This window comes from Mus caroli, chromosome 12 (genome assembly GCF_900094665.2).
Source record: "Mus caroli chromosome 12, CAROLI_EIJ_v1.1, whole genome shotgun sequence".
Lineage (NCBI taxonomy): Eukaryota > Metazoa > Chordata > Mammalia > Rodentia > Muridae > Mus > Mus caroli.
In genome coordinates this window covers 21893589-21919747 of record NC_034581.1, presented here as the reverse complement: position 1 = coordinate 21919747, position 26159 = coordinate 21893589, and the positions used below count along the sequence as shown (strand labels likewise).

Sequence of the window (26159 nt, the reverse complement as noted above, 5' to 3'; positions counted from 1 at the left end):
AAGAGAAGAGAAGAGAAGAGAAGAGAAGAGAAGAGAAGAGAAGAGAAGAGAAGAGAAGAGAAGAGAAGAGAAGAGAAGAGAAGAGAAGAGATTTCTCTGAACAGCTCAGCTCCTATGGACTAAGGCATGTCTGCCCCAGCCTGCACACCAGCTCTGTGAAGCAAGTAAAACAGTTAAAAGGGCAGGACTCACACCTTTCCAAGAACTCTAAATCCATTTAGACCAGGTCTCCAGAATTACTGGCACAGATGTCACCAAACCATGGCCTGGGTCTGCTTCTTGGGATAACCCACCTTCAAGAAGGATCCCCAGTGGCATCTAGGGACAGAAGCTAGGATGTCCACACTAAGGCCCAAGCCCTGGAAGTCAGACCCAGGGAAGGATGAGAAGTAGTTCAGCACTAGATACCCTATTCCCCTGCCTCATACCCTCAATGTCACATGCTGGCAGGATTCTTCAAGGAGTCTCAACCATGGACCATCAAGGCCAACAGAGGAAGAAAGCTGCTACTTCAATCAACATTTTATAAGTACACTATGTCATTTTTAACTATTAAGAGAAGGTAACTACTGCAAGGGTCCCTTATGAATCTTTCCCTGAGGACCTGCAGTGTGCGGGGACATGTGTCCTCTCTGCTCAACTTCTTCCCATGACTTTCTGCCCTCAAAGGCTGTAGACCCTAGTTGACTCTCATGCCAATCTGAAGGAGGAAGTCACCACAGGTGCCAACTCTCCCAGGCTTTGAACATTTTCTTTCTCCTGTTGTGTATTTATATAACACATTTACCTCATCCTGATAATGAAGAATAGGTTTCCAGAAGGCTGGTTTCACAGTAGATCCTAGCAGTCATTTCCTCACTCATTATACACAAAGACTTGTCCTGTGCTGGCTGGGCTCTGGAAGGCCAGCAATGAACCAATGCACCCTGAGCCTCTGACTTATGGAGGAAGTCACAGGGCAGGCCAATGAACCCAGCACTCAGGAACCAAGTGCCCAGAATCTGCACACACAGGCAATATGGCCTGCACACTTCCCATGACAGAATAATGATGCCCCAAGAATACTGGAAAGATTAAGATGCCTAAGTGACAGGCCAGGATTTCTACACAGACCAAAGCCCACCACTAGGTCTTGGATGGTTAGTCACCATGGAGATAAACCTCTGGGCATGACTATATAGGAGTTTCTAGACTGAGTTAATTAAGATGGGGAGACCCACCCTAAAAATGGGCAACACCTGAAACCCAGGAATGACTAGGAGAAACAAGGCAAGTGCTAACATTCACCGCTTTATGCTTCCTGGTTGCCAAGGCAACATGACTTGTCTCTGCTGCTCTGACTTCCTTGCTGCCATGGACTATCCCTTTAAATTGAGCCAAAATATACCTTTAAATTGGGGTAAATGTTTCCTGTGTTTTTGCTTTTGGTATTTTTTTTGGTTTATTTGCTTTGCTTTTTTCTTGTCAAGTATGTTGACATAGCAAAGAGAAAATTAGCATGAAGTCCCTCCTGAGTCAGATACCAGTATTGATTCTAGTATAACAGCATTTGAGAGCTACTCAGCCTCTTCCTCTGGCATAGTTTTGGGAACACACACTAGATGAAAAAGAAAATAGAGCCCTGTGTGATATCTCAGGCTTGGAGTCACAGCTGCTCTGATGGTTCAATGTTCGCTTAGGTCACAGAGGGAGTTCAGAGCCAGCCTAGGCAACTTAAAAAGGCCCTGTCAGAAAATCCATAACTGCTTCTAAGGATCTATTAAAACATCATATGAAGTCTAGTGTCTCATATGTATATATAAAGACAGATGGGGAATTAGATTAGACTTAGCCCACATGGGAGATTATGCTCACCCCAGAAGTTATAGGTTGCTAAATATAAAAGGCCAGTCCCAGGTATGGGATACCTGTCCTCCAGTTGCTGATCAGTATGCCTCAAAGCCCCTAAAACAAATTGGCTATTGACACAGCTCTTGGCTATCCTCTAGAACTTAATGGTAAAATCTTAGTGCTGAAGATACCACACCATAGGTGATAAGACATAGAGAAACCAAGTTGGTACTGGACAGGAAGCTTCCTTGATAGTGAGCTCTCTCAGTACTGGAAGGTACTGGGGTGAGGGGAAGGCAATCAATGGACTTATCCAGCTATGATGCCCGTGAACTGCAATAATGACCAGTACGGGTCATGCATGCAATAGTGGCATGAATGTTATGGGGGGAGGAGGTGACCAGCCACGTTCTAATTGGATTTAAGGTCCACAAAGAAGGAAACACATGCCTGGTAGTGAAGATCTTACCAAGAACCCATGGATGAACCTATTACTGCTATTCTGCTAAATAGACATTGCATCAAACTGTTCTCTAAATTTGTATCTCTCGACCTGTAGTAACACAGCTCTTTCAGATCTCAGCAGAGCAGTTTCTTTGTACAGTAGATAGTGGTTAATACAGAACTTCACAACTAGTTAAAAACTTTGAAGTACTCAGCCACAAAGGGGACATCTATATCACATTCCTCCCCAAGCCTCGGGATGTGAGAAGAGATGCAGAAGAGCGGTACGGAGGTGGTAAGAGCCAGAGATGGGGGAGGGTGGCTAATGGAGCAAAGAAATGCCTTCTGGACAGGGCAGGACCATTGCCCTCATCACGTTACAGCAACTATGTTTATCAGCACAAGATCAACCCAGGCAACATTCTAGCATGGAGTCTGAAGGTGTTCACAATCTCTCACCTCACCAGAGGAACTATACACAGTTGATGGCTTCTGAGATAGGAAGAATCAATTTTTTTAAGGGTGTGGCCCCTAGTAAATCAACCACACTTCAGTGGATGGCCCACTCCCAGAACTATATGGCTAGCACAATCAGTGTCAAGAGGGCTTAATGGAAGAATACTTGCTTTGTGAATACAGCATTCCAGCAATTCCCAGAACCATGAAACAGAAGAGGAAGGGAGAGAGAGAGAGAGAGAGAGAGAGAGAGAGAGAGAGAGAGAGAGAGATGACCCACCACCCACAGAGTCAGCCTGGCACCCAGAGTGACACTGATATACTGATAGCTTGAGAAAAAAAAAAAACCCACTGATAAACAGGAAAGGAGTTTGGGTTTCAAAAATCACCGGTTTCCTTACTGTGGCTGTATCTAGGTTGTGTATCGAAGAAAACAAAAATAATTCTGGGCACAGAAGGGAGATGGAATATTTCCGCACTCAGCACCAGGCCAGCTTGGCTCCTTCCCAGGCATAGGATTCTGGTGTCTCTTTTTTAAAATAATAATAAATAAAATAACGTAGTTAAACCCTGCGGTGGGTGCCAGCAAATGTAGCTATGCCTGGAGAGTGGGCGGGAAGTGTGAACATTTGGCAATTACTGACAGCAGCCTTGTTGTGAAGCAAACAGCTGGGAGCACAAGGCAGGTGTGCTAACCCAGCTGTGCCATTCCCACGGCCCCTCCAACTGCCCCATAGGACTGGCCTCTGCTGTGCACAGAGTACCTGCCCCCCAGACAGGCTTGAGAAGGCCACTATCATCCAAAGCTCTGCAGGGTCAGTCCCTGCTCCCCGCTTGGAAGCTCTCTCTGACCCACCCTACAGCCCAGAGCTCCCAAGCCAGAGACTCAACTGTTTGTTTCTGTTGTCTGAACCATGGACAGACAACTTGATCAGGTTAAAACTGCCAAAAGCCCATCTCATCACACATGGTGCAGAGCTTTGCAAAGGATTCTAGAGATTTCCATGCTCCATCCTGGCCCGGGGCAAGTGGCGTCTCATACTCCACCTTATAAGATTCTAGGTAATGTATACAAAATTTGGGGTCAGAGCTGGAGCAGTAACGGGAGTGTGCACTGGTCATTTCTGTTATGTTGATCAGGCTTCTAGAAGAACTTAAATGCAGTCATAATGTAAACCCTGACCCTAATGCCTAGCAACCAGCCCCTTCCCTCCCCATACAGGGATCTTTGGATGACCTTTCTGTTTCCTCCCTCCTGAGGCTTTGGGGAAAAAAAAATTCAATTCCATCAAAGAGAGAGAAAGAACAGGCAGGTGTAAAATACTGGCCTCCCCAAGGTCATATTTGTGTATGCATGTATATGCATGTTCGTGTGCATTCACACATGAATATGAGTCAAAACACATGCCTTTGGGCTTGTGTGTATGCATATATATTATGTTTATGTGTGTGCATATGTGTATGCACACATGCCTGTGTTCTCAAGTGTGTGCTGTGTGTGAGTGCACAGGTGTGAGTTACTTAATCTCTGTGGACCCTAATTTCCCTGTCTGTAATGAGGATGCTTCTGTATCAGAAGATTGTCACAGGAAACCTGTGAAGCAACCGTAGAGTGCAGACATAGGACGTATCCATGCATGGTATGAATTCTATACCTCAGTATAGAATGCATCGGGATATTGTCATCCACACTTGGCCAAGGTTTGCCAGAAGGGTAAGTTAGTTACCCTTGGCCCTGATGAAGCACACCGAGAAAGCAATCACCACTAGCACTCCAGCCCCAGTTCAAAGCAGGATATGGCAATTGCAGTTGTCACCAATGCCCTGGACAGCTGAGGCCTTGGCTGGGGGACAGGCAGGCCACCATGTGCCCTCGAATCAGGAGAGTCTGGGAGTGATGCATCAGGAAAAAAGCTGGCTACAAACCACACAGACCATGGGAACATCTGTGACGGTGAAGTGATAGCGCCAGAAAAGGTGGCCCCAGCTGTGCGCATACTTCTTCCCTCATCCAAATCCTGCTCTCCCACAACAACCACCCCCACATACGCCCACTCTCCTAGACCCTCCTGCTGCATGCTCCCAAGCCAAGTCTGCTTCGTGGTTATCACTCTGGTTTATACAGAAAAAAAAAAACATTTATTGAAACATGTAAGTATATAATATTATAAAGAAAAACTTCCTTGGCAGCAAGCTTTCTATTCTCTGTGTAGAAGAGGTTTCCATGGAAAGGCTGTCACCCTACCTCCTATTCAAACACTGAGTTCCATATGATCACCCTCACCCACCACCATAGCATTATCACATCTAGGAATATGGGTCAGGAAGATTCTGAGAAAGCATTGTTGTGGAGCCAGTGACCATGAGCTCATGTTCCTTTAGCCGAAGGGAAGCATTACCAGCTGGGACACACATCACCCAGTGTTCTCCTCCCCAGGGGCCTTTCAGCATCTTGTCTCCACCCAATCTGTCTTGATGGAATGCCTTTTTTTTCTCCTGTAAATTTAATCTCAGAAATGGAACATGTGAGTGGAAAATATACCAAAAATAATAAATATCCCAGCTCATCTGCTGTGGGTGCCATACAGACGGAGAATATCCAGTTCTCTGCCTCCAGACATGCTTAAAGAACATGTATGCTGATCTTAGGGGCGGCCTTGATCCATATGGGCTCTCATTATCCACCAGGCATCTGCTAGGTGGAGCAGTTTGATGACAGCTTGGGTGGCCTCAAAGCCTAGGTGACAAAGACACAGCAGAGAGCCCAGTGTATGGAGACACAACTTTCAGGGACCAGAACGTAAAGGGTCCATTTCAAAGATGAACAGAGGTTAGACAGGCAGTTAGACTGAGACCACAGAACCCAAAATGTGTCCATCCAGAGGCCTGGCTATAAGTTTAGCTATAGGCCCTGGGACCTTAGATAGTTATCTACTCAGAATGTGGCCAGCAGTCACCATGGCAGGCTGCAAACCCACAACCACCTGCATGCCACACCAGCATCGCCACCTCACCCATCTCTGTACATGACTTCCTGGAAGCTCAAGCCTTGTCTGCCAGATCTGTGAATGTAGGGCCGCATCCTGCAAGGCGGATACCTTCAAAACATATTTGTGGAATTGTCTGCTAGGTACAGATATCATATACAGACCATATATATACACAGCTGGATAGATCATCTGATTTAAATTGACTTCTCTCTCAATTATATTAAGGCCACAGCAGAGGAAAATTACAATGGTTGCTATGGTCTCACAAGGCATAAGTTATAAGTTATAAGGGAAGAATGCTGGTGTTCCTTCTCCTTCACATGTTTTATTTACCCTCAGCATGATGATGATGGTGGTGGTGGTTGTGATTAGGATGATGGTGACGATGGTGAGGAGGAGGGGGGTCATGATGATAGCGGGGATGGTAATGATGGGAGCACTGGTAATGATGATGGTGGTGGGGATGATATGGTGGTGATGATGGTGGTGGGGATGATTAATAGATACCACATTGAACTCTTCCATTTGCCAGTCCTCTCCCATACATCCACTCCCTACCTCCTATTTTGTAAAATAAGGCCTCACTATGTAGGTAGGTTGGCCTTAAACTCACAATCCTGCATCAGCCTTCCAAGTACTGGGGATTATAGGCATGTTCCACCATACCTGGCCAATTGCCAACTCTTATTTCAACACATTTTATGCCCACCTGTGCTGCCTGTTGCTAGCTTAGACCTCTTTATAAACTAACAAACTTAGTTTCGTTTCAGAATAAATACGAAGCAATTTAGCCATAAGAGGACAAAGGGCACTCAAAATCCTAAAATATAAACTACGATCAGAGAATTTTGCCAATACCTTAAGATGAACATTTCCCTGGTTGTGATGACTCACCTCAGTTGTCACTTTAGTGAGATTGAGAAATACCTGGGTGATGGACCTTTTCAAATACCTGAGGAGTAGCATCTTGATTGGGCTCATTGAGGTGGGAAAAGTTGCCCATTGTGGGTGGCACCATTCCCTATGCTAGGGTCTCTGCTTCCTGATTGTGCATCACAGGAACTAGAAAAGCAAACAAGACCCTGACTAGTGTCCAGCAGTTTCCACAGGAGAAAAAGGCCAACAGTTCATCTTTAGATAAACTCTTGGGTACTAGAAGCTCTTCAACAGAGAGAGCAAGCTTGAATGCAAGTGAAGTTATATCAGAGAGATTGAAAGTTTGTAAATGAACCAGGTATTCATGCTTGTGACCCTCCCACCATGAGTCAATATTATCGGTGCCAAAGAGAGGAGAGAATACTGGGACTCCCTAACAACTACCTAACAAGCATTTCTTGAATATTTCTAAACCTAGAAAGAAAACAAATTGGGCCTACAAAAGAGAGACAGAGGGGAGAAGAAAACGATGATTCATCTTGAAAACCCCTCAGCCTCCGGTTCCTACTGGGGAGCACTTGCCGCACCCGCGCTGTGATCCACCCAATTATTTTAATGTCATCATTCTTTCTCCTTTTCTCTCTTTGATCCAGAGATTAGCTGAGCATATTCTGTGTTTCCCACATCCTGCCCACATCCTTTTATCTAAATGTCTTCAAGGTCTCACAATGAGATACCAGCAACTTCTTTAAAACATCTTTGTCTCTTTCTTAGCCAGCCTTTCTGGAAAGATCTCTTGTCACTGCAGATGGCTTAAGCATTTTCCTCTTTTTGACAAATGTTGGACGTCATGACAGGGGTGGGGGTGAGGGTTTCAGAGCTAAGCAGGCAAAGTGGCCCCTGCCCTCAGGATGCTAGCCTTCTAGTTGAAGAGTCAGCTGCTAGAGAAGTACACTCAAGCTGTCATGAGGGAGCAACACACCCTCTAAGAGCTCACCGAGCATTCTAGGCTTAGTATAGAATTCCATTCACAGGGTGGTCTAGATCCAGAAAAGTGAGAAAGAACAAGCTATGTGACAGTTTATAGAAGGAACATGCCAGAGGGATTGAAACTACAAAAACATTCTGAACAAGAGACCACGATGGGCATATTCAAAACATCTTCAGAGTCAAACATGAAAGAACACACAAAAACCTCCAGGATAATCAGGGGGGAAACAGCCTAGCAGCAGATCTTTCAGGGACTCACTCAAGTGCAGAAAGGGAAATTCACACCAAAGCCATGCAGGGAACTATTTTAAGTGATATAGAAATAAATAATCACTTACATTTCAATTATTTGATCAGTGCTCCTGAGAAACTAACAACCCGATTCCAACTTCTGCCCTTAGTGAAATCAACACCAATGCCATATTGGTTATGTGGAGGTAGAGGGGGCTGTTGGGACATATATTCAAAATTCCTTTTTTAATAGATTTCTGATCCTCACTTTAAAAAAAATAGCTCTAGGTTCCCACTCAGCTTGGCATATATTAAAAAATCTGTTTGGAAGCAAACTGTTTTTTAAAGTACCTTTGGTTTTAATTAGTTTAGCATTTTAATTTTACGAAAGGACAGGAAGCCTCGATAAGAAGTGCCTTCCATTAGTGTGTCTGAGTCTGCACCATGATGCTGCACTGAGACAATTGATGTCATGTTAATTAATAATTATCTGAGGGACACTGCAAATGTGGAAGGCCGCTGTGACTCACCCGGATCGCCTTGCGCTCAGTCCGCTTTAAAGCGCTATTAATTCCTGTTACAAATGACAGGATCGTTTTATTTCTTAAATGAGACATTTTTATCACCCATAGGGCCTTTCATCTCAGTGAATTTATGGGTTCTGGTAGGCCCCGAAACCCATTTCTAGTTTTCAAAACACATTTTGCCCCCATGTTTTACCTATATTTGATTTGACCCATATGTATAGACTCCATATGAGTCTAGCTGGCCTACTCCAGATCTCCCAAGGTTCTAAATGGCTCATCTTTACATAGGGCTAAGAACAGGAGCAAGCGGGTGTCAAGTCTAAGCTATATGTGTAGATTCCAAAATTGCAACGGATGCAATTGTCTGGAAATGCACTTTGTGTGCAGAAATGACCTGTCATATCTTTTTAATTACATCTCTATGCTCCCTACCTCTTCCACTACTTAAATGGCAGTAGACACAACAACTCCCACTGTCAGACGATCTTCCCACCATGCACCATGCTGCCTGATGTGTTCACATTACTGACTACCACTTGGGACAACTGGTGGCTTCAAGTCATTAAGAGTTTTAGTCCATGAGGAAGGGCCCAAAGCTTTAGCTGGGGAAGATTCAGACTCCAAAGTGTGACAAGGTACAGAGAGTGCACTGTTAGTGGTGAATTAAAGGGCCACACAGCTTTTGGCCCTTCTTTCATGGACAGCTGGGTTCTGTTGCCCTTCCATTGGATATGGCCAATCTACAGCTGTTTTTGAAAATCAAAGAATTAGGAAACTGACTCCAGAAAATTCTTGGCAGAGAAAGAAAGAAAGAAAGAAAGAAAGAAAGAAAGAAAGAAAGAAAGAAAGAAAGAAAGAAAGAAAGAAAGAACAAAAACACCACTCCACTCAATGTGAGTTCATATCAATAACCAATACTTCTGGGAGTATATGTCCCATGTAATGTTTGAGACACAGTGAACTAGGTCCCTTCCAAATTTATCTGATGTCCCAGAGCTAACCCAGCTCCCAAGTCAGCCATCAGAAGAGCTGTAAGTATGGACCATGGTTCCAGCATTCCTGGTTGGCATATGAGATATCTCAGCTGCCTTGAGAGAGAGTCTGCTTTGAGAAGACCCAAAAGGATGTGGAAGCAGGATGGTTTGCTGAGTCAGCCCACCCTGTTGGGGCTTTCAGCTTGTGAAGCAAATCACCTCCGATGGTCCAAGAATATCAGCCACAGGAGAAAGGCTGCTGAGCTCTCTCTGGCCATCCAAGATGATCTCAGTGAAGCCCTGCCTGGAATTCTGACCGCAAAACCATCCATTATCTATCAGCCAAAGCTTACCAAGCACAGCCATTCCCTGGTGTGTGTGTTGAGGGGGGGAGGGGGAGGACGCGCTACAAGGTCATTATGGAACTAAACAGAAGTAAGGAAGATAAGAAAACCCAAGTCAAAGCTGAGGCCCACAAGTCACCGTGGTCATGAAAACCTCAGCTGCCTTCAGGCAGTGGAAAACACACAGCTAATGATGCCACATCAATTTTTAAATTAAAGGGTTTAATTGATCTGAGCTCAGCTCTTTACTTTAGCTTTTTGAACAGAGGAAGCTATTCATTTTAAGATGCAGTCTTTAGAAAACACCTGGAAACATATAAATAAATAAACAAAAAAAAACAAACTAACTCTAAGGAACACCTTCAGTCTTCATTGTTGTGAATCGTTCTTTTACTTTTCTCAAAAGCAATTCAGAACAGCTTGCTTACAAGGCTGCAGCAGCTGCTGGTCCATTTGCTTATTAATGATTTGGGCAAAATCAGTGTAGACAATCCGGTGCTAACCCATTTACAATTATCAGTTCTTTCGTTGTCACAGATCTTAAAAATTATAGACAATTCTGGAATTTATACTCATCATTATTAGTTGGGAAGCCGACACTTGGAATGTTTCATTCATTATTTTATCTATCACATCCAAGCAAGAAACCTAGATGTCCCCTCCTTGCTCCTCAGTGGCCAGTAGATATAGACCAGACCTTACCTTCAGACCAGCCTCCAGTCTACTCTCCCCACTGGGATGCAGGACCCTGACAGCACCCTCCTTGCATCTTGTCACCATTCTTGGTCCCTGAGGTCCAGTGAACAACTTTTCCAATCCTAACCCCTAGCATCTTACCATGTCTGGGTTATTCTGTGTATTGCTGTTTTCACTACTTGACAAAATCAACCTACAAGAAAGAAAGAGATTGGCTCAGCATTGGAAGGTCTAGTCTATCATGACCGAGATGGACCATGAGGAAGCTGGTCATATATACACAGGAAGCAGAGAGAGATCGAGTGTGGTACCCAGTTCACTTTCCCCTTTCTTCTATGGGAGAGACTCCAGCCCATGCCATGATGCTATCCAAATCAGGTGAACCTTCCCTCCTCAAATCACCCTCTCTGGATACGCCCTCACAGATGTACCCAGAGGTGTGTCTCCTAGGTGATTCTAAATCCAGTCACGTTGACAACGAAGATGAACCACCACACTTAGCATCCAAAGGGACTTGGTGGTTGTAACTAAACTAAGCATCCTACAGGACAGTTTATCCTCACTTACGTGATTAGACCTTGAGTCAATGTAAGGGATGCAGCAGAATTCAGGGGATGGCAGGCAACAGAGCAAGAGCCTGAAACAATGGGACATGCTGAAGACGGTGGAAGGTACTGTGAGCCAAGGGACTCAGAGGCCTCCAAAAGAAAAGGAAAGGAAGTGCCATGAGCCCTGACTTCCCGTAGACTGTAGGTACCTGTCCCCTGGGCATAATGGATATGAAAACTGCCCTGTAAGCTACTGAGTGGGACTCATTTGTTACCGCTGTGATGGCAGGCTAAGACACTCATCCGTCCCATGATCAGGCCCAATCCACATGGAATATGGGGTACAGTGGGCTCACCCTAGTAATGCCAGCACTTGGGAGGTTTCAGCAAGAGGATTGCCTCCAATTCTAGCTCAAGTTCTGGCTACAGAGTCAGAACCTGTCTCAAAATAAAAATAAAAAATAAAAAATAAAATGAAACCAAAGATGCACACTTTTTGATACCCCTCCAAGATAGAAGGTAGGTTATTGTTTTATAAAAGGCTCCCACTGAGCACAGGCATGGAACTGGGTTCACTGAACCAAGTCCAGCTGCTCTGGTTCACTGTGCCCTTCCTCCTTGTCCTGCCCAGATCCCTTGCCTGATAAACCCCAGCCCATGGTACCTTCCTCTTGAGATGGAATGATAATATGTCACTAAGGGTACCTTCCAACTTTTAGCTTTACAGACATAAAACAGAGAGGTTGAATAATTTGCCAAGATCACACAGCCAGTGGTGAACAATTGGAGTTACTCCCTAAGGAGTATGACTGAAGCCAAGTCCAGTACTCCAAGTTGCTTCCTCTTGCTTTCAGGGGCAGGGGAAAGAGATCTCAGAGTAAGGGAAGAGGCTTTCTAGAAGACTCTGCATGCTTCACCACAGTGGAAACAAAGGAACTGCTGTATGTCACCCAGTTATTTCTAGTATTCAATTTATTCTCACTCAAAATCTTCCGGGCATGGGCCGGAGGGACAGTTCAGTGGGTAAAGTGCTTGGGGCCCAACGTGGGCCTGAGGGCAGATCCTCAGCACTCCTGTAAAGAGCCAGCTGTGGTAGTATGCATCTGTAACTCCAGCCCTGGGAGGCAGACACAGGTAGATCTGGAGCTTGCTGGATCACCATCTAGCCAAAAGGGCTAGCTCAGTGAGAGACCATGTTACAGAATACAGTGAAGAGGCTCATGGAGGCATTCAAACCAACCTCCACACATGCTGCCATGAACAAACATACATGTATGAACACAAACACAGAGAGAGAGAGAGAGACAGAGAGAGACAGAGACAGAGGCAGAGAGACAGAGACAGAGAGAGACAGAGACAGAGGCAGAGAGACAGAGACAGAGATAGATGGAGATCGGGAGAACAGACAAATGATACAATAGTCAGAGACAGACAGAGCAGATTCTTCTTTCAATAGAAACCAAACCTTGTTATATGCTTTTTCCTTTTTTAAATTAGATATTTTCTTTATTTACATTTCAAATGTTATCCCCTTTCCTGGTATCCTCTCTAAAACCCCCCCTATTCCTACCATCGATATCTTCGAACATGAGCCTGGCTACTTCTGCCAACTCACCCTGTGCCTTTCCACTACTCTGAACAGGGAGAAACTGCAAGAGACACTGGGACACAATGGCGACAGCAGCTGACAGTAAGAATGAGGACTCTTGACTGGCAGATTTGGGGTTGCTGCAGATTCTAACTCTCCTGAGACTAGGCTACTTTATCTTTGCAGAGCTGGGATTGGAGGTGACATTCACTGTCACCTGGGTACTCCTGATGGGCAGGGATTAAAATGTAGTCCCTCTGCCGTCTAGATCCCTCACAGCTTCCCCGCTTTGAGACCACTGCTAACTCCATCCCGAGGCACAGCTCGCTCTGTGATGCTGGCACGGTGGCCATTGTTCTTTCCTTTGGTCTGCATGAGCATTCCTGTGGGGACATAATTTAGCCGGACATATTAAATCATGTCATCGGCAGTCACGGGCTCAATGAATTATTGATCAATGGCTGTGAAATCAAAGTGCATCTGTGGAATTACATTTGGAGGCCAGGATCCCTTTACAGTTAAGTTTATTCTAGAAGGTCTAGACTAAACCAAGCATGAACGGGGTTCACATCTCCAGCCTTCGATTCTTAGTCTCCTAAGTATCTAGGCATTGACTTTGAAGGAGCCATGCCAAATCTAAAGAAGAATCAAATCCTAGGATGATTTTCAATCCCAGTAACTGTTTTGTGTTTTCAGTCAAGATACAAAATTGGATTTTCTACCTAAGGGCTACCCCGAGCCACTTTTTCCAGAGTGGCCCTCTGTTCATTCAAATTTACAGAACAATGCTATGGGAAGACACTGAACCCAAGTGATGCCCTTCCTGGATTAGGCTGGTTTTCTTTGTGGCTTATCCTGCCTCTTATATATAGTACCGTTGAGTCATGTTGGTCCTGTGACACTGACACCCTTATTAACCCCATTTCACAGAAGAGAAATAAAAGAGAGATAAGGAATGATCCACATTGCACAGTAAGTAAGGGATCCACCTTCACATGTCCTCATCTCCAGCTAGTACATGAATCTTAAAACTAAAAGGAGCTGTCTGAGCCGTTCACAAAGCACCAGGCATTGCATGCAGACTTGACTGGCTCTCTCATAAAGTCAAGGCTCAAGGAGGAGGGACCTTAAAGGAGAAGCCCCCTGCCCCTCAGCATCCCTGCAGGAAAGATAGGCATGCCCTAAGAGGCTACTGAAGAGCTTAGAGAGGAGACTTTCAGTGGCCACAAGACTAGGGCAGGGGAGGAGCTCACATTAAGACTATAATAACCAGCTGAGAAAAGCAGCCGTATGTCTTTAAGGAGATGAGGAAGGTATCAAATCCAAAGCAAACTCCATTTTCCCCAGTTCTGGACATTAGACAAAAGCCAGTGTTTCTCAGGAACTTCTAATGCTGGTTCCCCCTCTACCAAAGAAGCCTTATGACTGGCAGAAGGGACAAATTGCTAACTCTGGTGCCTATTAGCATACCAAAGTAGATGCTGGCCTCTGGGCTCCCTCAGTATCACAAGCATCTAGCTCTTTTCAGCCCTTCCCTACCTAAACTTCTCCAGCTCAGGGTCTCCCCTCCCACAGCCTCTCATTTCTCCTTAAAAGCTCCACTATTTTGGCTATGCATGCTCTCAGTCCCCTCTTTGCCTCCCTCTTTCAGTCTCCCCCCACCCCACTTCCTCCTCTGGCCATGTTCAGGCTACTATTCTCTCTCCCTGTTCTGGACTCTTCCAGGTGCCTCTGGCAGTTCTCTCAGTCATATCTACAATAAAAACCTTCCCTTAACCACACCTTGGAGAAGTCATGTCAGTTTATACAGTTTATACATCTGCTGCCAGAATTTCCAGGTGGGGTACTGTCAGTTTAGACATTGGGGACTTTGACTGAGGCTCAAGTGTCACTGGTCAGATGCTGCAGCCTCAAATGGAGAGACACCCTCTGCCATCCTCAGTCCTATAGGGACATCTTCCTGACAGTGTCTCAGCTGCCTCTTCCCAACTCCCATCACTTCGCCCAAGGCGTTAGTCATAGCTCAAAGGCCAGAGAACAGATGAAAAAGATGAAAGAGACCTCTCTGGAGAGAACTCTCTGCCATAACTCCCCACATAGACCTGGGGTGTATCTCTGAGTCCCTTAGGTCCAGCCTGGTTTTTACAAGCTCCCCCCACTGAGCGGCACCTGTGAACACTCACAGCCCCCTGTAGCCTCTGTTTAGTGGTGGGAACGGTGTTGATCAAAGCAGAGGCCTTCTCCTCTTGATCTTATTCACTGGTGTCAGGAGCAGGAGAGACCCAGAGAACCAATAACTACTTAACTGTGCCAGGCAGAAACCACCATGAAGGTGCCGACTAGGGAAATGAGGGTAGGGTTGGAAAGGACCTCTCTAAGGAAAATTTCTCAGGAATACACATATAAGGTGGTGACATATTAGCATATTAGACCAAAGTCAGGGTCAAACCGTGAATGTAGATGGAAGAGTAGCCAGAGAGCTGGTGTGGCTACACAGAGAAGTGACACGTATAACAAACAGGGATTCTGACCACAGCTCATACTTCAGGCTGCTCTGAGTCAGCTTGTGTGCCTTCTGAGCCTGGGGTTCCTGAACACTGCCCCACTGTATTCAACAATCTCCATAACTCTCAATATGGAGACACAAGATCCCTAGATACTCCTCTACATCCTATGACTTCAGATCTCATGGGTCAGAAGTAACAAAGCAGACTGGGCCAACCTCTTCCACTTGAAGCCATGCTTCCTCAAAGGGTTCATGACACATGTAAAGCTGGATAAAGGGAACCCTCTCTTTCTCTCATAGCCCACAGTGGGACTTGAAAAACAGAAAGGCCACTTTCTATTATGGGAAGAGTCCAGCACCACTGTGTCTTCTCCTCTCCCCAGGCTCCTTCACATAGAGCCTGAGGGTGGGTGTGGTAGGTAGCAGGTGGGATTGGGCTTGTGGAAGGTATGCAACCTCAATTTCTAGAACTCTCTTGAAAGTATGGGCATACTTCATACTTTGAGTGTTCAGCATGGCTCCTGGTTGTAGAAGAAAGGCCCTCCTCCTGCTATGACTCCAAATGAAACCTGCACATGTTTTGAGGTAGACTTGTTAACAACCTTGGTAAAGTGTAGCTTCCAGGAAGCCACCGCATCCTCTCAAAGAACAGAGCTTGGGCCTAGGGTTTGTGTAATTCTCAATTTGGCTGCCGCCATAACCAGGTCTCCTTATGGGTCCTATACTTATTTACTCTTCCCAGGTGCCTGGTATGAGACATATTGGCATGTTCTTTGAAAAACAGGCCTTGGGCATGGGGTCAGAGGTCATCAATGACAAAGCAGACAGGGCCACACTCTTCCACTTGAAGCAGCACTTCCTTCAAGGGTCCATGGCATGTGGAATGAGTCCTGGAAGTGGAGAATGAATCAGGATTGCCACAATCAGCTTCACCAGTCACTCCATGTAGGCCATCAGAGGGGTGACAGGTGCCACTATCAAAATATGTCATCATGAGCATCATAATCTTGAGCTGACAGTGGACATGCAAGGTTTGTATCAAAATCTGGGAGGTTTTTTTTATAGAATGATCAAAAATTCATGCACTTCTGCTGAGACCTCATTTCTCATATGTGGTTAGAAGGCATGACATTTGGGCAAAACTTCTCTGAGTGGGCTTTGGAGCAGGGAGCTCCAATCTATAAATCATTGCCTGTTGGTCACTTACCTTTGCAAACACTACACCAGGCTCTCAAGGCCAGCAATGGCTCTGGAAGCCCTGGATGACATGAAATTTGTCCTTCTGAGGGTTCCTCTGAGTGAAACCCAACCTGAGTCTGGGTTGCTAAGGAAAATGACAGGGTTCATAAGATCTGACGTTGCATGTTGTCTGTATGTCAGGCACTCATTCAAAGACAAACAATACTGCATTGTTCCCTTGCCCTTCTGACAAGATGCAGATAAGGAAACTGAGGCACAGTCCCGAACAGAAGACAGTGACAAAGTAACTCAGGGAGACAGAAAAGATGGAGGAGTTATGCACCTGCCTGAACTCCTCTCAGCCCCTAGAGATGATCCTCCCCTCCTTCCTCCCTTGACAGGCATGAGAAATGGAACATAATATCTGAAAATCAGAATCTCTCAAGTATTCACTTGTGGTTCAGTTTTACTCCATCTGTCTTACTGCACCACTTCTTTGGGGAGTGCCACACAAGGGCAGGGACCGTGCAGTCACACAAAACAAATAGCCCACGTTTGCAAGAGCCAAAAATTGCTTTGCCTAGTAAAGCGTGACTTTAATAAGCGTTAGATGTTGCAGTCACATAATTTACAGTGGGCTTTTTTCTAATAGTGCCATTTTGAACAGCTAAAGCCCTGGCAAAATGTCTAAGACGTAATTTCCGTTGGAGAAACGGTTTTCTTTTCTGCAAATGGTCTCTAAGTGAGAAAAGGATTTGAATCAATTATTTGACACTGGACACAAAGTACTGGCCTATAAAATGGATTTTTAGAAAGGAGAGGGTTGGGGGGGGGCGGGGAACAAACTATGAGAAGTGACTGATGAAAGAATCTCTTGGTCCCAGCAGTGACGTCACCCCACATGTTCTGTGTTCCCCAGTGTGTGCTCCCCAACTTGCTTTAGTTTAGCCACCAAGCCCAAGTCTCTAGCCGATGTTGTTTACCCATTGTCCTAGTTAAGGTTGTGAGGAAACACTGTGACAAAAACAACTTGGGGAGGAAAGGGACCATGTTATACACACTTTCAACTCACTGATCATAATGGAAAGAAGTCAGGACAGGAACTCAAACAGGGCAGGAGCCTGGAGGCAGGGGCTGACGCAGAGGCCATAGAAGAGTACTGCTTACTGGCTTGCTCCCCAGGAATTGCTCAGCCTGCTTTCTTATAGAACCCAGCACCGCCAACCCAGGGATGGCCCCACCCATAATGGTCTGGGTCCCATCAATCACTAATTGAGGAAATGCTCTACAGCCAGAGTGTATGGATGCATTTCCTCCTTTCAGATGACTCTAGCTTGTGCCACATTGAAAGAAAACTAGCCAGCATACCGATAGAGACAATGCCATCAGTAATGGAAGAGAACACAGGCATTGCTTTACAAATATAATCATGTGAACAGCTGTAGACTGAGGCTTGTACATCAGGACCCTCAACAGAAATGAAAAGAAAGCAGTGCCTCCCACTGAGAGGCAGAGCCCAGGTCCAGTCCAGCTATGACTTACCTGGAGTGACCAAGTGAGCAGAGAACATCGGGGGAGGGGGGCAGAGTGGAAACACCCTGCACCTCCAGATGCTCTTGCACAGGAAGAGATCCCTGCATCCTCTCCAAGAACAGGATCAAACTGGCTACCCCATGGCAGGTACCCTGATGGTCTCATGAAATTCGAAATAGCAACAGTCCAAGCACCCAGCCATGGTGCTTGCCAGGCAGGCTATAGCACTCAGGTGGCCCGTTTTCCCCCACTGTAGGCTAGAATGTATGGTTAGTCGGTAGCTATCTGAAAATGGCGGTGAGGCCACACATAAGACTCTGGTTTCTTTACTCTTCCAATCTGGGTTCCATACAAGACACTTTCCGGGAAAATGCCAGGCTTTCAGTACCACATTGGGACTGCTGAAGCAGCCACCTTTATAGTCTGAGCAGCTACCAGGTTCTAAGTCCCCAGCATGTAGATGGTCACCTGTACTATGTAAAGCAGTCTAATAAATCCCCTTTGGTAACACATACATTCTATCCACTCCATTCTTCTAGAGAACTCTGATACAGTTGGGGCATTCTTATTCAGATACAATCAATCAATCAACCAATCAATCAATCTTGGCTTACATAAGTTTTAACCAGGAATGGAGTCTCCAGGTTACTAAGAGATTCCCAGGAAACTGACATGCTATTCTGGGTCACATGTCACTCGACTGTATGAAGCCTCTGGAGACTCAGCTGCTAAGTATACAAAGCATCCACAGTTTAGACTTGGTGCACAGATGACAAAAGAAATCTGCTTGCAAGGGGGTAAAATAAAACCAAGTGTCACAGGGGAAATGGCACAGGTCAGGCAGTGGGCCTATGGCCAGAACTGTACCAACCTGAGGAATGAGTGCCAGGGAACAGGGCATGGAGGAGGCACCCAGATGAGGCTGCATACAGGAAAGTGAGACCATGCTTACCTTAAACCCACAGCCAAGCCCAACTGTCCTCTTCTAAGGCCATGGTCATAATTACCTTGTGCTGTCTGCTTTGTAGAATTGTACCTCTCAGCTATGTTTAAAGGTCAGAGGACAGTTCTCTCCTGGGAGTCAGTCTCTCCTTTAACCACGTGAATCCTTGGGGATTGAACCCAGGTCACCAGATTTGGCAGCAAGTGCCTTTAACGACTGAGCAATTTCACGGGCTGTGCCTTGTTTAAATGAGAATTCCCCCTACCCCCTAGGCTCATATATTTGAGTATCTAGTTTCTGGTGGGTGGGTATGTTTAGAAAGGATTAGGAGGTATGCCCTTGTTGGAGGTGGTGTGTCACTGGCAGTGGGCTTTGAGGTTTCAAGAGCCCATGCTAGACCCAGTCTCTCTGTCTCTCTATCTTTCTGTCTCTCTGTGTCTCTCGGTGTGTCTCAGTGTGTCTCTGTGTCTGTCTGTCTCTCTATGTGTCTCTGTCTGTCTCTCTCTTTCTGCCTTTCTCTCTCTGCCTACCACCTGTAGATCAGTATATAAGAACTTAGCTTCTGCTCCAGCACTATACGACCTGTCACCATGTTCCCTGCCATTATGGTCATGGACTGACCCTCTGAAACTATAAGCAAGCCTCCAATTAATTTCTTTAGAAGCTACAGTGATCATGGTGTCTCTTCACAGCAGCAAAACAATAACGAAGACACAGACCCACCCTTCCCTTTTCACTTCTTAAGTCTTCTAAAAGTGTCTTGCTTATCACTAAGGTTGGGATATCAGTGTCCCCTTCTAAGAAGCCTCTAGTCCTTCAGATGGCCTGTCTGAAATTCCATCTGCCTTTATACCCAACTTCTTCAAGATCCCCATTCCTGCTGTGTGTATCTTCATTCTTATAGCTGGACCCCTGAGGGCAGGAATCTGAATTCGATGCCTATGGTGCTGTAATGAAGTGCCAGTGGTGAGCATCTTAAACAGAGAATGGGTTTTCTCACAGTTCTGAAGCCCAAATGTGAAATCACTGTGTTGGCAGGATGGTCCCTCTGAGGCTCTGAGGACAGATGCAGACGTGAGGATGCCTGTCTTCTCCCTGTGTATCTTCATGTCATCAGCTTCCCTATCTGAGATTTCAGTCCAAATGGTCCCTTCATCAGGGACACCCACCAGGCTGAGGGGAGCCTACCTTAGTTTCACTTTACCTATTGGAAGACCCCAACACTCTCTCTCTCTCTCTCTCTCTCTCTCTCTCTGAGATGCTGGAGTTAGACTCTAGAGTGTGGCTTTTCTGTCAGGGAGGCAGGTACATGACAACATACTGTTCCTTCCTATGTCCACAGCTCCTGTCAAGCAGCTGCTCTGGGCGAGGAGAGCTAGAGAGAGATAATCCAGAGATAGGAAAGCCAGGGAGGAGGATAGATGGGGATGAAAGAACCCAAGGAGAGTGAAACACAGAGTCTGGGACTGAAAGAAAGGGGGGATCTGGGAGGAGGCGGTGAAGCATTGAACCAGTCAAGCCCACCCATGACATGGAAGGGGGCTCCTTCTGTTCTCCTTCATCCAGGAGAACAAGAACGATATAAGACCAACAGAAGAGAGGCGACTGATGATTGGCAAGTGAGGAAATATAAGTATTGTGAGGTGGTGATAAAGCTCTGTGGATTATAACATTTGCTGCCAAGTTTGACAACCTGAGTTCAATCCCAAGATCTACGTGGTGGAAGGAGATAACTGATTCATTCCCAAGGGTTATCTCCTCTGACCTCTGTATATATGCCATGGGACGGACACACGGACACACACCAAACTCTGTGCAAGGGGGTGTGTGGGTGGGGTGGACAGAAAGGGAAAGACCCTAGGAACCCCACAGGGCATTGCTAAGGAGACATCACAGATGGCAAAACAGAATCTGCTGCTGGCATCACTGGGCCAGAAAGCATCCGTGCAATAAAGGACCAGGAGAGAACACATGCACAGCCTCTGATTCAACAGTCATTCTCCACGAGCATAGACAGACCAGTGGGTACATTACCATCACACATGCCTGAATGTGCATGAGCCCAGCATAAAGGTATGCTGACAGTCACCGTTTTACTGCATTTAATTGAATATTCAGGGAGGAAGCTGCTCTGCCAACCAAGTACAAGGACCTGGCTTTAGTTTCCAGAAACTGCATAAAAAGACGGGTATAGCAAAAACTCCCAGCAAACCCAGGACTGGGATGACTGCAGGGGATACAGGAAGATCCCTGACACTCATGATCTAGGCAGTCTCTCTGTATCAATAAGCCTTGGTTTCAGTGAGAGACCTAATCTCAAAACGTAAGGTAGAGAATGGGCAAGAAGGACTCCTAGAATCAGCCTCTAGCTTACACACACACACACACACACACACACACACACACGCACACACACGCACACACACACGCACACACACGCACATACACATACACACACACAAATAGTCATATACACTTTTCCTGGTTACTCAGAATAAACTCAAGATAGAGGTTAGCTTCACTCTGCCTTGGATTTTCTGGAAAAAGAAATATACCTCTAACAATCACGTCGTAAATATAATAGCTTCACTCTGCCTTGGATTTTCTGGAAAAAGAAATATACCTCTAACAATCACGTCGTAAATATAAAGATTTAATCCCAGCACCAAAGTGTCTTGATCCTTATATTTTCTTCCCAAAATTACTTTAATGGTTTAAAACAACGTTAGTAAATTATTCCTACAGAAAAGATTCGCTTTACAGCCCTCTATAAAGGGCATTGAAATACCCATGGATGTTTAAGCAATATGGACGCAGCTGTTTCTCAGCCAGTGGGTAGCATGTGCTGTGGCTTCTCAGTAAACAATAGCTTTTGAAATGAAACCCTCTTGTCCACTTAGAAAAAATAATTTTAAAATAATTTAAACCCAGCAGCAGCCTATGTGTCAGAAAGTTTTCAAGACCAAAATGTGAATACATTCACTATTTTCCAACAACTGTACTTCTTTAGTCATCCCAAGGAAGGCATAGCAACCACTTGATAGCTGGTAGCCTGGTGTAAAATATTCTCCCAGTTCAATGCAGGCCAGAAGTGAGGGGAGGGGAAAAGATTGTGGAAGTGCTTGGAGGCTTCTCATTAGGAAAATTCTCGGTTCACCTGCTATGTCCAAATCAAACTGCCGGGGCTGGCACTGGCTCTGGGAAGCACCGCTGCTTGAGAAGTGGGCAGCTGGAACCCGCGGCGCATCTTCCCTTGTCAGGGATGAATCAATCATGGCGAGAGATGTCAGCATCTGCCCAAACCATTTCATATTAGAATAAATGGCAGATGGTGGTGTTTTTATATTTAATCAGTTCCACCAAATGCAGTTTCATCTCCTCTAAAGCAAAGCCATCTGTGACGTGTAGGTGTGCGAGCTCGCTGAAGGCCTGCTGCAGAACCTTTCTCAGAAAGGTAAAGCCTACCGCTAACGTTTGCTGACACGAGCGAGGCACAGTGAGCCCGGAAGCCTTTAGAATAGAGCCTCGTGTTGTCAAGAAATGCTAAATATTTATGGTGGGGGGTGGCCTCCATCTGAGACTTGGAGCACAGGTCACACTTCTAGAAGTGTCCAAACTGTCTGGAAACATTCTTAAAACAAAAGTGACTCTTTCATTTGCCTGTGCATCATTCTGACTCAGTGCTTGCTTTGTTTGAAATTAATTTTTAGATTTATACTCTTATGTGTATGAACATTTGGTGCGTGTATGCCTGCGTGTGTGTGTGTGTGTATGTGTGTGTGTGTGTGCATGTACCATGTGCTAGGCCTGGTGCCCACAAAGATTAGAAAAGGACTTCAGATCCGTAGAGCTGGAGTGAAAGGTATCATGAGCCCCCATATAGGTGCTGGGAAATGAACCTAGGCACTCTGGAAAAGCATTCAGTTCTCTTAACCATTGAACCATCTCCCCAGCCCCCTTTCTGTTTACTTTGATAAGAATTCTTCCAAATCAAGTTAAATGCCTCACACAACATTGAGTGCCCACACCCACAATACCAAAATAAAAAAAAAATTGTAATGTGTTATATATACTTCCTATCCCAGTGAGGGCTGACTGGTGCAAAAAAAAAAAAAAAATGGAATTGTTTTTAATGCTGGCAGAAAGGACACACCACTTTTGGCCACAGAAAGCCACATGGGAGCCTACTACCAGTGGCAAGTTTACATTCTACCCTCCTAAAATTGAAAGCCACGGTCAGCATTACATAGAGACAAGGATAGAGCCATGTTCCCACCACAAGCAAGTAATGGCTGGTTACCTTTCCCTAAGATACAGAACACTGAAGAGGTAGGTTGTTCCAGAACATTCTGTCCCACTCAGAACACAGGGGGTGCATGCATTTCTTATGAGACACCATGCAGCTGGCAACAACTACTGTTCTACAGGTATTATCCTTCTGGTATTATTTTAAAGGTTGACCAATGTCCCCAAATCCCCAGCTCTCCTAACATGACATAGCCTATTCCTGCCTCCCCCTCTGCTCTATGACCTGCCCCAATCCTTTAAGGAAGGTCAGGACCTCCGCCACCCTGAAGCTGTCCTGTGCCCTGAAGTTTTCTGGTCCCCTGGTTTCCGTTGTGGTTTGTGTACCCACTACCAAATGTCCTGACTGTTTAACATCCTATCTCCTCCATAAGTTCTCTAATTCCTCATGTCCTGCTTTACACTGATTCAAAGCTACCATTTTCTTTCTGTGTTTCTTTCTTTCTTTTGTTGTAGCTTATTTGTTCGAGTTTGGGTTTTTTGATAGTGGTGACATCAGTGATGGTGGTAGTGACAGTATTTACTTTTGCTATTTTATTTTGCTAAGTAAAATGGTCTTACACAGTCCAAGCTGGACTTCTTAGATAGCCAAGGATGACCCAGAACTCCTGACTCTCCCATGTCCTCCTCCAAGTGCTGATATTACAAGTGTATACTATCATACCAAGCTGATAGCTACCCTTCTCAGCTTCTTCGTGTTACTTAAAACAGAGCAGAAACAGTAAAAATTAAGAATGAGTGAACAAGACTAGAGGTAGCTCACTTGATCGAGTACTTGTCTAGTGTGCACCAAAACCATGAGTTCGGTGCTCTGCACCCCATAAACTGAGTGTCTGTAATTCCAGAGCTCCAGTGTTGAAGCAGACCAGAAGCCTGCCATGACATCCACAATTAGGAAAGCATCAACAAGAGGGCAATGCTGTCGCTCCACCTACTTTCTCTTTACTCTCTCTGGGACCCCAGCCCAGTGATAGTGTCACCTGCCACCCAGAGTGGGTGTGATGGTTTGTATATTCTTGGGCCAGGGAGTGGCACCATTTGGAGGTGTGGTCTTATTGAAATAGGTGTGACCTGGTTGGAGTAAGTGTGTCACTGTGGGTATGGGTTTAAGATCCTCATCCTAGTTGCCTGGAAGTCAGTCTCCCACTAGCAGCCTTTGGATGAAGACATAGAACTCTCAGCTCTGCCTGTGCCATGCCTGCCTGGATGCTGCCATGCTCCCACCTTGATGATAATGGACTGAACCTCTGAACCTGTAAGCCAGCCCCAAGTAAATGTTGTTTTTTATAAGACTTGCCTTGGTCATGGTATCTGTTCACAGCAGTAAAACCCTAACTAAGACAGTGGGCCTTCTGTCTTCAGTTAAACCTTTCTGAAAACGCCTTCACAGACTACTCAAGAGGTATGTTTCTATGGTGATTCAAAATTCCATCAAATTAGCTGTATTAACCACAACACCCATTAAGTGGCTGTCTCCCTGCCTATAATAAGTCCATGGCTGGAAACACAGGCTCTTTTCTTATTTTTTTTTTTCTTCCTGAAAAAGACTTATCCGATGAGGCAGACCCTGAAAAGCGAAATAAGTCTTCCCCTGCCTCACCTCTACCTGGTGGTCATGGCCTGGCTCTCTCAGTCATTAGCCATTTCTACATTATGATACTCAACTCCTCCATCAGCCACTTTCTTCCCTCTGAGTTCATCTAGGTTTTTCCTTACCCAGCAACCACTGCGCTCCAGCTTAAAAGCATCCAAGAACTTCCTGACACAGCGGGAACTGCAGACATGTGGTTCTTTCTGGTCACACCTCCTCTTGTGCCCCTGGACTTCTCCCCAGTGGGCCACATTGACCTTTCCTCTGTGTCCTATGTACCCACCTCCTATCTGTCCTGGGGCTCACACTTGTCCTACATACAACACTCTAGCTGCCTCCTCTTCTTCGCTCTAGCACCAAAGCCCCTCCTCCAAGTTCCTCAGCTCTCCACTCAAGTGAACTCTTGTCCTTGGGCTATCTACCCGCTCATAAGGTCCCGGGGTTCTAAGATTGTCTTGGTACTGTTTACAGCAGACACACTTTGGCTTATTGTTTGGTCCTGTGAATGTCCTGTGAACCCTAAAGACATGGGAGACTTTTCTTTTGGCTACATCCACTTTGCCGTGAACTTGTCTTACCCTCACTGAGTCTTCAGGAAAAAATTGCTGGTTTCCTGATAGTATCTTTGAACATCACTGATATTTCAGCTTTCTATAGCTGAAAGGGTTAAGTAGTTACCTGATAAGACTTCCGGAAAGTTATGACCTCAGATTCCCATAGACACTGCACTTGCACTAAAAATGGTATCAAACTCAAGATCCCATGACAGTCCACTGAAATTTACCTAAGTAGGCCCAGTCACTGTTCTCTAAGACTCAAGGGCCATTAGACTGGACCCATCTGTCAGACAAGTGACCACTGAAGGAGCAGGTTTGTGCAGGTGGGCCATGCTCCTGAAGATGAGGAGACCGTGGGCATGGGACAAATAGCTCCCAGCCTAAGGGAGATCAAAACCTCCCTGGAAGTTACAGCTGCAAAAAATTGGGACATTTGTGTATTTGGGAGGAGGGGTGGGGAGAGAGAGAGGCCTATCATCACAGGTGGAGATGAGAAATCACTCTGACAGGGACATAAAAGTTAACCCACCTAAACCCCAGCTATCATGAATAGCAGGAACTATATCTTATATTCTAAAACCAGTGACTGCTTTCCCATACCTCCACAAAGGAAGTTTATGTTTGGGTCCAGAGCTAGATAGACCAAAAGTCCCTTTGGAGCCAGGTCTTGATGGTACAACTTTGGTTTGCAATCAGTAGGTGTCACTGAAACCTGTCATGAGCAGTCTATTGCTGTTGCTGAAGAAAATGGCTTCCATATATGTCCCCCATATATGAGCCCATACCATCCTGAAATTTTTTTTAAGATTTATTTATTTTCACCAGGCAATGGTGGCGCACGCCTTTAATCCCAGCACTTGGAAGGCAGAGGCAGGCAGATTTCTGAGTTTGAGGCCAGCCTGGTCTACAGAGTAAGTTCCAGGACAGCCAGGGCTATACAGAGAAAGCCTGTCTGTCTTAGTCAGGGTTTCTATTCCTGCACAAACATCATGACCAAGAAGCAAGTTGGGGAGGAAAGGGTTTATTCGGCTTACACTTCCATGCTGCTGTT

General features: G+C 45.6%; 1 long non-coding RNA gene across 1 annotated transcript in view; it reads right to left on the bottom strand.

Moving 5' to 3' along the window:
• The window catches only part of LOC110306474, a 74146-nt gene that overhangs the window by 10467 nt on the left and 37520 nt on the right, over positions 1-26159 (bottom strand). The window contains exon 2 of the long non-coding RNA XR_002379288.1: positions 10500-10551. This is a non-coding gene — a long non-coding RNA (uncharacterized LOC110306474). The remainder of the gene's footprint in view (positions 1-10499; positions 10552-26159) is intronic.